A 13,227-nucleotide genomic window follows, 5' to 3' on the forward strand; every position below is an offset into this window, starting at 1 on the left:
TTATCATTTCTTCATTCTCTAGTTCTATTCCATCCTCTTCTATGATCTTGCCTGCTTTGGTTGCTATTGTTGCACATTTGTCAATTCCAAACTGCATACCAATGTCTTGGCTGAATTCTTTTGTGTTTTCAATTAATAAATTCAGTTCAGCTTTTGTTTTACCAAACAGCTTCAAATCATCCATGTACATCAAGTGCGAGATTTTCAGTCCTTTCTTTGCAAGTTCATATCCACAGTTCATCTTCTTCAAAATGATTGTCAGTGGTAGCATTGAGAGTATAAAAAGTAGGGGTGAAAGGGAATCGCCCTGGAAAATGCCTCGTTTAATTTCAACTTCACCCAGTTCTTCTTCATTAGCCATAAGTTTCGTTTTCCAGAGGTTCATTGAAGATTCCATGAATTTTTGTATGTTGCTGCTGATGCCTAATATTTCCAGGCATTTCTTGATCCAGCTATGGGGAACTGAATCAAATGCTTTCTTATAGTCTATCCAAGCCATGAACAGGTTGGTTCGTCTTTTCTTTGAGTTCTTTAGGATTAGCTTGTCGATCAGCAATTGATCTTTTGTTCCTCTTGAGTTTTTGCAGCATCCTTTCTGTTCTACAGGAAGCAAGTTATTTCTTTCCAGGTATCCATAGATTTGGTTTGCAATGATACCAGTAAGAAGCTTGTATGTTGTTGGCAAGCAGGTGATTGGCCTATAGTTTCCAGGGTCCTTTCCTTTTTCTTTATCTTTTTGGATCAAAAATGTCTTTCCAGTTGTCATCCATTCATCATTTTCAGGTGTTTTTAGGATCTGGTTCATCTGGGTTGCCAATCTTTTGTGCAGACTTGTAAGTGCCTTTAACCAGAAGCCATGCAGCTCATCCGGTCCAGGTGCACTCCAGTTCTTCACTTTTCTTGACTGTCTTTGCACCATTGCTTTTGTTATTTTCACGTCTTCCATTTTATGCACTTTAATAGAGTCCTCAACCTGTTTGATCCATTTTGCATTTCTGTTGTGCTTCTTGTTGTTTTCCCACAAATTCTTCCAGAATTTTAGAGCTTTTTCTTTATCAGGCTTTTCATTTGTTGTTACTCCGTCTCCATTTTCTAAGCTTTTATAAAACTGGTGCTGATTTGCTCTGAACTGTGAGTTTTCCTTGAACTGAGTTACTCGGTTTTCATACCTTTTAATCTTTTCAGCGATGGCAACAACCCTCTGCTTCAACTCTTCAATTACTACTGCAATCTCCTTATTCCTCAGATCGTATCTTGCTTCCAGGCTGCTTTTGACCTGCTTGTTCTTTAACTGACCTTGCCTTAGGTTCTTCAAGTTGCTCAAATCTCCATGTACTTTTTTGATCTTCAATTCTAACCAAATTTTCCACTTAGGCTTCCCCTTCTTGCCTCTTTGATTCTTTTGTATTTTCAACCCCAGTTCTTTGGTGGTTATGACATCTGCTGCATATATCAGTTGGTTTGTTTCGGCTAATGTAGTGGTTTGAATAGTTTGCACAGCCTCATTGACCTTTTTTAGTACATTTCTCAATTCTTTCCAGTTCACTTAGTTCAGCTTTGGCAAACGTGTTCTTTCAGCATCTTCCATTTGATGCTTTATTTTTCCAGCTAATTGAGCACTAATTGCCAAAAGCTGCCGGGGCCGGGCCAAAGAAAGGCGACAAAATACCCGCCAAGACCCGCGGCACCGCCCTGAAAGGAGAAGTCGTTGAGTTCGCTCCCCGACACCAGGGTGAGTTGGGAACTCCGACCCACAATGACGACAGCGAGACGGACTCCGACTCCGACACCGATGATCGGGTGAGTCACACGGAAGAACCCTTGCTCACCCCCGTAGAAGTAAGGGTACCATCCACAGGGGCCCATGCGCAAATGATAGCCCTATTGGACTCGGGGTGCACTAGGTGCATAATTAGCCCCAAGGTGGTGGAGGAAATGGGTCTAAGACTAAAAACCTTAAAAAGACCCATTGCATTCTGTCAATTAGACGGGTCGATTGCAGGAGGGGGCCCAGCTAGTTTTATTACCGAACCCCTTGAATTGCAGTTGGGGAATCATGTAGAGAATCTCAGATTTATTGTGGCCCCTGGCATGGAGAGACCCCTCATTCTAGGACTGCCCTGGCTTCGAAAATGGAACCCACAGGTGAATTGGAAGATGGGGGTCCTGCGCATCCGTACGGCAGAACCGAATCCGGAGAAGGAAGGCTCCCCCTTGAGGGACGACATAAAACCAGAAAGGGCGGCAGTAGCCATTGACTATATTGAGGGAGAAGAGAAGATTCCAAAGGAATATTGGGACCTCAAGGAAGTCTTTAGCGAAAAGGCATCGGATGCTCTGCCTCCCCTCAGGGCTACCGACTGCACCATTGAAATACTCCTTGGGGTGAAGCTTCCCAAACCAAAAATTTACCCCATGACACCTCGAGAATTAGGGGAATTGTGAAATTTTATTGACAAGAACCTAGAACGGAGATTCATCAAACGAGCCAAACCCAAGGTGGCGGTGCCAGTAATGTTCCGCGAAAAGAAAGATGGATCCTTTCGTTTGGTGGTCAATTATAGAAATATCAACGCTATTTGCGTAGAAAATGTCTACCCTCTCCCACTTATGAAGGACATGTTAGCCCATTTAGGGAAGGGAAAATTTTTCACCAAACTTGATTTAAGAGAGGCATACTACTGAGTGAGAATAAAAGAGGGGGATGAATGGAAAACAGCATTTAATTGCCCACTGGGATGTTTCCAGTTCAGAGTGCTCCCTTTTGGACTACAGGGAGCCCCTGCTGTATTCATGCAATTGATCAACGAAGTATTGCATGAGCACCTGTATAAGGGGGTATTGGTCTACTTGGATGACATTCTGATCTATTCTGACAACATGGCCGACCATGTAAAATTGGTGTGGACGGTCTTGAAGAAACTCAGAGCTGCTGAACTCTATGCCAAACTTTCTAAATGTGAATTCCACCAAGACAAAATCGACTATCTTGGATATCGTATATCGCATGAGGAAATAGAGATGGACCCTGAAAAGGTTCGGGCAGTGTTGGAATGGGCCGCACCACGCACCCGTAAACAATTACAGAGCTTCTTGGGGTTTGCTAACTTTTATAGACAATTTATCCCCTTGTTCGTGAAAATCGCACTACCAATTACAAACTTGCTAAAAACGAAAGGGGAAGTAAAGCCCAAACCCTCGAAACCACTGGAATGGACTATGGACTGTCAAGCCGCTTTCGAAAAATTGAAACGGCTGTTTGCGGCTGAACCAGTGCTCAAACACCCAGACATGGAACAACCTTTTGTAGTACAAGCTGACGCCAGTGACGTAGCTGTAGGAGCAATACTCTTGCAAAAGAATGAAAAGGGGGTATTGCAACCCTGTGCCTGCACATCCCGTAAACTATCAGAAATGGAAAGGAAATGGGCCATATGGGAGAAGGAGGCTTTTGCAGTTAGATGGGCGCTGTTAACATGGAGACAAATTTTAGAAGGAGCGAAGCACCCTTTCGAAGTTTGGACTGATCACAAGAATTTAGAGGCGTTAAAAACACCACGCAAACTGTCACCAAAACAGGCTCGTTGGGCCCAACATTTCAATCGTTTCAATTTCACCCTACGTCACCTTCCTGGTGGAAAGAACTTCATGGCGGATGCACTTTCCAGATTGCCTCAGTACAACAGCATCAAGAAGGAGGTGGTTCAACCTATGATCCCCTCGACACAATTGGCAATACCTGCTACTACCAGAGCGCAGGCAAAAACCGAGCCAGAACTCTCGGGGGATTTACTCAAAAAATTGCAAGAAGCGCTAGAAACTGACGAGTGGTTTAAGAACCACTCGAATGAATGTACACATCGTGACAGACTAGCTTGGATTGGATCGAAATTGTATGTTCCAACCACATTAAGAATAACCGTATTGAAATATGCCCATGATGCCAAGGCCGCAGGACACTTTGCATTTGTTAAGACTCTACATCTTGTTAAGAGGCAATTTTGGTGGCCTGCACTCAAGAAAGACATAGAGGCATGGGACTTCCGGTTTCCCTGTCTTCGGCGACGGCGGTGCCTTTTGAAGCTCCGCCAGCCCCGCCGCCTGTAGAGCCGCTTCGCGACGAAGAAGCGGCTCGAAACCTTCAAAATCCACAGGATTGATGAAGTAGAGATCGCAGGGCACAGGTCGAGCCCCTGTAACCCCCCAGGGAAGTTTCTGGGGAGAGAACAGGCGTGGCTCCCTCCCAACCTGCTGAAACTCCGGGCGACGTGGGACGATTCTGCTTTTGCAGAACAAGCCGGCTGCAGGAAACTCAAAGCGAAAAGAACCAGCTTTAATAAACAGCGAAACTACCTGAATCCTGAAACTTGGAAACGCAAGTATTAGCGCTTTGTTGACTTTTTAATCTGAGAAAAATGCGAATGAGTGAAAGTGCTTTGAAAAAACATGGCGCTCAGCCTTAGAGTTAACGAGCCAGCGAGTGTGGATTGGTGAAGTTATCTTGCTTTGTTACAAAGTTTCCAAGTTGCTACAAAGTTGCCTTGTTTGTAATAAGAGAAACAAGTGGAAAATTTCTCCCTTTTCAATACTTGACTTTGCTTTACTTCAACCTTTATTTGATCAAATCTGGGGGACTTTTTTAGAAGTCTTTGTGCAGGAGGGAAAGGAAAAGGAACTTCCCTCTTTATAAAAACTAGATCACGTGGCAGGATGGCTTCAAAGAAGCAGGAAGGGAAGGCAACGGGGGGGGGATCCCCCACACACAAACATGAAACGCAGCTTCCCCCTGCTCAACAGCTACAGACTCAGAAAAAAGAATTTGATGTGGGAGATTTAAAAGAATTTATTTCTAAAACTTTGGATGATAAATTTCAAAAATCTCAACAGGAGATAGATGATAAACTTCAGGAATTTATGCAGGAAATTAATGAAGTTAAAGATATGGTGAAACAGAACCAAAACAAGGTGACCAAAAAAATATCAGAAGTGGCATCTGGCCTGGCAGAATTTATTGGGAAAGTTGATTTTAAAGTTGAAGAACTTAAATCAGAAGTTAATGTTAAGATGAAAGACAATGATTATAAAATTGCTGATGTTGATAATAAAATGCAAAGAGTTGAAAACGAGATTGTCATGATACAATTCAGGGCAATGGAGTTTGCTATACGGCTTCGAGGAATTCGAGAGGAGGAAAGACAGGATTTGAGACAAGTTTGTTCTGAGGCCCTGGCCAAGATTCTACAAGTTAATCCTGATGTGGTTTTTCACAAAATAGACAAAATTTACAGAGTGAACTCCTGGGTGGCCAGACAAAGACAATTACCTAGAGATGTGGTCATATATTTTACAGATAGAGAAATAAGAAACGATATCCTGCAAAAATCCTTTTACACTTCTGTACAAGTGGGGGGCTCACGAATTGGAATTTATAAAGAATTGCCTCCTAAAATGCTGAAAGCTAGAAAAGAATTTGGCTTTCTTGTTAAGGAATTGCAAAATTTACAGATACCTTTCCGGTGGGACGCACCAGTTGGCATAATTTTCAGATACAAGGGAGAAAGATACCGTTTGAATACCGTGGAGAAGGCACAGCACTTCTATACTACTATTCTTAAGGAAAGAACACCATCTCCACGTACATTTACAGTTTTGGAGATTAAAGAGAGTGAAGAGAAGCAACCTCAACGAGAATTGCAAGAACAGTCTAAGCAGGAATTAGAGGAAGTGCAAGGTGCAGAAGGAGGTTTTCTGGATGAGCCCTTGCTGGAATCTTCTCCAATCTTGGACCCGGTTCGGATGATTGAAGTTAAGGATCAACGTATAACTCGAGCTCAATCTAAGTTACTTAAACAAAAGCAACAACAACAACAGGAAAGACAAGACAAGGAGGCAGTTAAGAGTACTGCACAAGAGATTGGAGCCATGGGGGGAGCGAGATCGAAGCTTTCGGATGACCTTCAATTATTTTGCTCTTTGCTCCAGAAAGAGGGTGATGATGTTTAAGTGTTTATCTTGGAATGTTAATGGGTTGAATTCAGCACAGAAAAGGAAGAAATTATTTACATATTTGAAACAATTTAATAATGATATAATTTGTTTACAAGAAACGCATATCACAACTCAAGATCAAAAATATTTGATAAACTCCAAAGTAGGAACACATTTTATATCTTCAACTTCGCAAAAAAAGAATGGTGTGGTTATTTATGTAAATAAAAAGTTAACAGCTAAAGTTATAGAAGCAGATGAAGATGGTAGGTTTGTAGCAATTGAATTGCTTACAGCAAATGGCCAAATTCTTCTGATTGGAATTTATGCTCCCAATCAACAACAGGATTATTTCTATAAGATGTTACATACTAAAATATTGCAATGGGATTACAGATCTATTTTAATTATGGGAGACTGGAATGGAGTAATCGACTCTAAATTAGATAAAAAGAGTTTGGCAAAGTCTAGGATCAGATTACCACAGACCTTTTTTGACATGAAAGAAGATATGGAACTAAAAGATGTTTGGAGAATACATAATCCAAAAGAATTGGACTACACTTTTTTTTCTGACAGACACAGATCCTTCTCTAGGATTGACTTCATTTTGTTGACAGATGATTTACTTGTTAAGACAAAAAGAACAAAGATTTTTCCAAGAACTTTGACTGACCATAGCCCAGTATGGATAGAAATTGAGATGGACAAGGTTGAGAGACGTTCTTGGAGATTAAATGAGAATTTGTTTAGATATGAAAAAAATACAACAGAACTTAAAAAGCATTTGAAAGAATTTTTTGAAATAAATTTGAACAAAGGTACCCCAATTGAAATTGTGTGGGACGCAAGTAAAGCTTATATGAGAGGGGTACTTATCTACATGAACTCTAAACATAGACTGTTCCGACAAAAGAAAAGATCTGAACTGGAAATAGAAATAAAGAATAAAGAACAGTTACTTATTAAAAATCCAACAGATGAAAGAATACGTAGTGCTATAAAACTTTTGAAAGACCAATTTCAAATGCTTATGGCGGAACAAGTTGCAACAAACTTACAATATGCGAAGCATAACACATTTTGTAACGCTAATAAACCGGGTAGATGGTTGGCTTACACATTGAGGAAAAAACAAAGTATACAGACTATTGATAGTATTGATATTGGAGGGAAAGAAATCTTTCAACAAAAATTAATTAAAGAAGCTTTTGTGGACTATTATACTAAATTATATGCTAAAGAGGAGGTGCAGAATGGACTTATAGAAAAATATTTAAACGATAAAAGAGTTACAAAAATTACTGATCAACAAAAGGAAAGAATGAATTATCCTATAACAGAGGAGGAGATAATAGTAGCAATTAAACAGTTAAAAACAGCCAAAGCTCCTGGCACGGATGGTTTGACCGCAGTGTATTACAAAACTTTGCAAGCTGAAATGGTAGAACAACTTAGAGATTTATTTTGCAATATTCAGCAAGGGGGTAAAATACCCCCATCATGGACAACAGCTTACATATCTTTGATACCAAAAGAACAAATCGGTCCTAAAAAACCAGAGAACTATAGACCAATATCTCTTTTGAATACAGATTATAAAATCTTTGCGAAAGTACTAGCCAACAGGTTGATGCCAGTAATTCAAAAGGTGATTCATGATGATCAAGCGGGATTTATCGAGGGCAGATACATGAAGGACAATGTAAGGCAAGTAATAGATTTATTGGAATATCTTGAGAAGAATAAACAGATTCCTGCAGTGCTGGTCTTTTTGGACACAGAGAAGGCCTTTGATAGAGTGGATTGGAATTTTCTACTAAAGACTTTAAAAAAGATGGACTTTGGGGATCAATTTATACAGGCGATTTCAGCAATTTATCAAGAGCAAAAGGCACAGATCATTATTAATGGAAGTCTGACAACAGAGTTTAAAATTGAAAAAGGAACAAGACAGGGATGTCCGTTGTCCCCACTTTTATTTATTTTAACACTAGAAGTCTTGCTAAATACAATACGGGACTCTAATATCTTGAAAGGTATAAAGATTAGGCAAGAGGATTACAGAATAAAGGCATTTGCAGATGATCTGGTTGTTACCCTATCACAACCAATGGAATCAATAATCTTGATGAAGGACATTATACAAGACTATGGTAAAGTTTCAGGTTTTAGACTGAATCCAAAAAAGACTAAAATGATAGCTAAAAACATGACACAAGATCGTAAACATGAGCTTGAAAGGAGGGCAGGTTTTGAGACTGTACCTAAGGTAAAATATCTAGGAGTTCAGGTTGCAGAATCAAACATGAAATTGTTTCAAAATAACTATGAGGTGTTGTGGCGAGAGGTGCAGAAAGATATGGAGACTTGGAAAAAACTGCAGCTGTCTCTACTTGGAAGAATAGCAGCAGTTAAGATGAATATTTTGCCAAGATTTCTTTTTTTGTTTCAAATGATTCCGGTGCTTAAAAGTGATAAACAATTGAAAGTTTGGCAATCTGGAGTGAATAAGTTCATCTGGAACGAGAAGAAGCCGAGAGTGAAATTGAAAATTATGCAAGATGTTCCAGAAAGAGGAGGTCTTAAACTTCCAAACCTACAGCTATATTATGATGCAGCAGCTTTAACTTTAACAAGTGATTGGTTTGGAAGTAAAAAGGTTGGAATATTGAATGCAGAAAGTTTTGATCTTGAATTTGGATGGCATGCTTACTTATTTTATGATGACAAAGTTGATAAAGTATTTAAAAGTCATATACTTAAAGACTCTTTGATGAGAGTTTGGAAGAAGCACCGACTCAAATGGGATTATAAAATACCGTTATGGTTGGATCTTGGTCATACTTTGTGGAATACAAATATAATGTCACTCGGGGGGTTTTTATACAAAGAGGTTCTTTTTACAGATGTGGGCAGATGGCAGCTGAAGACATTGCAGACACTGTTGGACGAAGGGATTAATTTAACTTGGTTACAATATAATCAATTACAATTGAGATGGAAAGAGGACCAAAAAACTGGTATTATGTTGCATGAGGAAGAATTGGTTAGACATATAAGAGAGAAAGGTCCAATGCATATCAAGAGGCTTTATAATGTTTTGCTAGAAAGGGACTCAGAAACTGAATTAGTTAAAGATTGTATGATTAAGTGGGCACAAAATTTTGAAGAACCAGTGATGTTGGAAACATGGGAAAAAATTTGGGTTCAGAATGTTAAATTTACACAGTCGCAGAACCTGAGGGAAAATTTCTATAAAATGTTTTATAGATGGCATTTAGATCCCAAAAAGTTGTCATGTATGTACCCTAATGTTCAGCCAAAATGTTGGAGATGTGAATGTTTGGATGCTACGTATTATCATGTTTGGTGGACCTGTAGGAAAGTTAAGGCTTTTTGGATAAAAATTTGGTGGGTCATGCAGAATGTTTTGAAGAAAAAAATTCAATTCTCTCCACAATTGTTTTTATTGGGTATAGTTAAGGGTTTTACATTGGGTGAAACAAAATTGATATTGTATATGATAACAGCAGCAAGATTGTTGATAGGTAAATACTGGAAGAATGAAGCTTTGCCCACTATCGAGGAATGGACTTTGAAGATGGCTAGTTTTGCAGAGATGGCGAAGATTTCAGCATATTTAAAAGATTGTTCACAAGAGACTTATGAATGGGAATGGAAAAGGTGGATAGAATATGTTCAGAACAAATATCAAACTAGAAAGTATCAAATAGCTTTTATTTGAAAATAATGTATTGGAAACATTTTAACGTAATGAGGTAAAGAGAAAAATTATACAGGGGAGGGAGGGGTTCAAGTTTATATATAAGTGTTATATTAAGGGTTTTTTATGAGTATGAGTATATTATAGGGAAGTCTGGGGGGAGGGGAGGGTTAGGGAGGGTTAGGGAGGTTGGGAAGTCTGGGGGGGAGGTGGGGGGGGAAAAAGGGGTGAAAATGTAATTGTAAAACTTTTGCAATAAAAAAAAATTGCAAGAAGCGCTAGAAACTGACGAGTGGTTTAAGAACCACTTGAATGAATGTACACATCGTGACGGACTAGCTTGGATTGGATCGAAATTGTATGTTCCGACCACATTAAGAATAACCGCATTGAAATATGCCCATGATGCCAAGGCCGCAGGACACTTTGCATTTGTTAAGACTCTACATCTTGTTAAGAGGCAATTTTGGTGGCCTGCACTCAAGAAAGACATAGAGGCATATGTGGCTAGCTGTCCAGTATGTGCCTCGGCTAAAAGACCTCCAGGAAAACCCCCTGGATTTCTTCAAGGTGTGGCTAGACCGAATGCCCCATGGAAAGAAATATATATGGATTTTATTGTGGACCTACCAGAGAGTGAAGGCTGCACTGTCATTTGGGTAGTAACAGATTTGTTTTCCAAACAAGTACATTTCATCCCTTGCTCAAAGATCCCTTCAGCAAAAACCCTTGCAAAACTATTTATTCGGCAGATTTACCGACTACATGGAGCTCCAAAAAGAATAATTTCTGACAGGGGTGTGCAGTTTACTTCCAGTTTCTGGAAGGAGTTTTTGAAGTTGATAGGCTCCGCCCAGGGGCTGAGTTCCAGTCACCACCCTCAAACAAATGGGGCCTGTGAAAGAACCAATGGGGTGCTAGAACAATACCTGAGGTGTTACGTAAATTGCCAGCAAGACAATTGGGTAGACCTGTTGCCATTTGCAGAAGTGGCATATAATAATTCCATTCACAGTAGCACCGGTTTCACTCCTTTTAAGATCGCATCGGGGCAAGATTTCGTACCCATTCCCGAGCTACCACAAGATGATCCCCAGAATCCCTCCTTGATGGATTGGATTGAACAATTAAAGAGCACATGGGCAGTAATTTGGAAGGCATTAGATGAGGCACACCGGGCCCATAAGGCGCAAGCCAATAAGAAAAGGTCCCCAGCTCACATCTATAAAGTGGGTGATAAAGTCTACTTGTCTACTAAATACTTACAGACTACCCAGAAGTCAAAAAAGCTGGGCCCTAAGTATGTGGGACCATTTCATATGATTAGACTGATTAATCCAGTAACAGTTGAGTTGGACTTACCAAAAACGTTGAGACGTATACACCCAGTATTTCATGTTAGTTTATTAAAACCTGAACACTCGTCTCCCCTAAGGGCTGACCAAAGCCCCCTTCCAGTTCCCATTCTCATAGAGGGGGAGCAACATTTTGAAGTTAAGGAAATCTTAGACTCTAGGAAACACCATGGTAAAGTCCAATATCTGATAGCCTGGAAACATTTCCCTTTGTCTCAGGCTGAATGGGTAAATAAACGGGATGTCCGAACTCCCAAGAAAGTACAGCAATTCTATACCAAATACCCAGATAAACCATAATTCTTGTATATACTTTGTTTCTCTCTCTCCTGTTTTTTCCTCCTATCTAGGAATAACGTCTCTTCTGCAAGAGGGGCCGAATGTCAGCCTCCGCTTTGCCTGCTTCAGCTGCCATAAGAAACGGGAGGGGAGGGACCAGTTAAGGGGGCGAGGGGGGGGAAGATTGCAGGAGGTGTCTTTCCAATGCAGGAGGTGTCTCTCCAAGAAATGAAACTGAATCTCCAAAGGGGCCGGCTGACCAACTGCCCTACATTCCTGATGAATGACATTGCCAGACGTGATTCCACCTGACCTTTGGGAGACCTTTGGATTGGATGATGGTCAATGGACACGGGGGGGGGGAGAAGCTTACTAGATGCTATTTCGCGCGTTTTGCTCACTTCCAGCTTTACCTGGGTTGCGATCATTCATATTCAGTAAAAGTACTAATCTCTTTAAAATATGGAGTTTGGGTCATTCTTTCCTGGATATTGAAGGAAGCATACCTGACACTTTTTGTCTTTAGCTGAATACTTAATACTAAGATATTCACTATTATTACTTGTTATTGTTTTGCATATTGAGAAAAAGATATTATATACCCAAAGCAAAACAAGATCCAAGCAATCTTTAAAATAGAGATAGAGATGATAAAATTTTTATGATAAATCCAGTAATATGGCACAGGCGGGATTGGCGAAGTCCCTTTTGACACCACAAATCACAGCTTCAGAGTTCTGTGTTTGGATTCTTTTTTTCCCTTTTACCTGTTTTATGGCTTTTAATTCTGTAACATCTGTGTTGACTTAGAAACCTATAGCTATTATAATTAGTAGCAGGTGGCTAAGAACCTGCAAACAATTCATCTGCTTTTTAGAATTGTTCCTATTAAGTGTACTTTTCTCCCTCCCTGTCTGAGTTTAAATTACAAGTAATTTGTCCCTGCTGTGTTATATTTATCCTCACATAAGGCTGGCCTGGAGACTCAATTAGCATGGATGTCCTAGGCCAGGGGTGTCAAACTCGCATCAAACTCCTTTTTCTGGATTTGCCAACTGGACAATTGACATTAAACCAGCTCTCCATGTAGCAGCCTACCTGAACTTCACAAGGATGCTGGCAGCTTCGATATGTTGTCAGCTGACAAAGAAATAGATGGGAGGGGGCAAGGCCAGGGAAAGCCCCCTCTCGAGAGATTCTGGTAGTGGCCCAAGATGAACCTGGAATGCAAGTGGCCAGTGTATGCCCCAAACAGAGGGCTGAAAAGCCAGAGCAACAGCCCATGTATCAATCCTGAAGTGAACCTGGCTGAGGCCATCTTGTAGGCTTCAGGGTTGCCACAAGGAAGAAGAAGGGACCTCTCAAGAAAATACTTGAGGTTAAAACTCCCCTGCAAGAAGCTAGGACCAAAGTTCATAGGGCCCTTCCCAATAGTGAAAGTGATTAACATGCACTGTGTGTGCGATGCGAACCGGTGGTAAAACTGGTTAGAACCCACCACTGGCTCCAGAGCTATAAGACCTGTACACTTTCATGCAGATTCGAAGACCACACAGCAGCCAGGTGAGTGGAGACCCACATCTGTTTAGTTAGTTTAGTTTAGTTTATTTGATTTGTATACCGCCCTACTCCCGAAGGACTCAGGGCGGTGAACAGCCAAACAATAAAATACATAGATACAAAAAATTTAAAAAACCAGATAAAATCGAATTAAACCATTTTGGCCCAGACAAATTAAAACACCCCAATAATTTAAAAACAGATTAAAATTTACATATTAAAAAGAGGGAAAAGATTAGGCCAAGCCCGCCTGGTGGAATAAAAAGGTCTTCACAGCGCGGCGGAAGGTGCGCAGATCCGGGATCCCCCGTATCTCCG

General features: G+C 40.4%; 1 long non-coding RNA gene across 2 annotated transcripts in view; it reads left to right on the forward strand.

Moving 5' to 3' along the window:
- Positions 1–11,810, forward strand: part of LOC148112844 (uncharacterized) — a 64,169-nt gene extending 52,359 nt beyond the window's left edge. For both annotated transcript variants that reach the window (XR_015728750.1, XR_015728749.1), the window contains exons 4-5: positions 1,609–1,800; positions 11,421–11,810. This is a non-coding gene — a long non-coding RNA (uncharacterized LOC148112844). The remainder of the gene's footprint in view (positions 1–1,608; positions 1,801–11,420) is intronic.
- Positions 11,811–13,227: the final 1,417 nt, after the last annotated feature.

This window comes from Pantherophis guttatus, chromosome 7, assembly GCF_059756535.1.
Source record: "Pantherophis guttatus breed Tessera chromosome 7, ASM5975653v1, whole genome shotgun sequence".
Taxonomy (NCBI): domain Eukaryota; kingdom Metazoa; phylum Chordata; class Lepidosauria; order Squamata; family Colubridae; genus Pantherophis; species Pantherophis guttatus.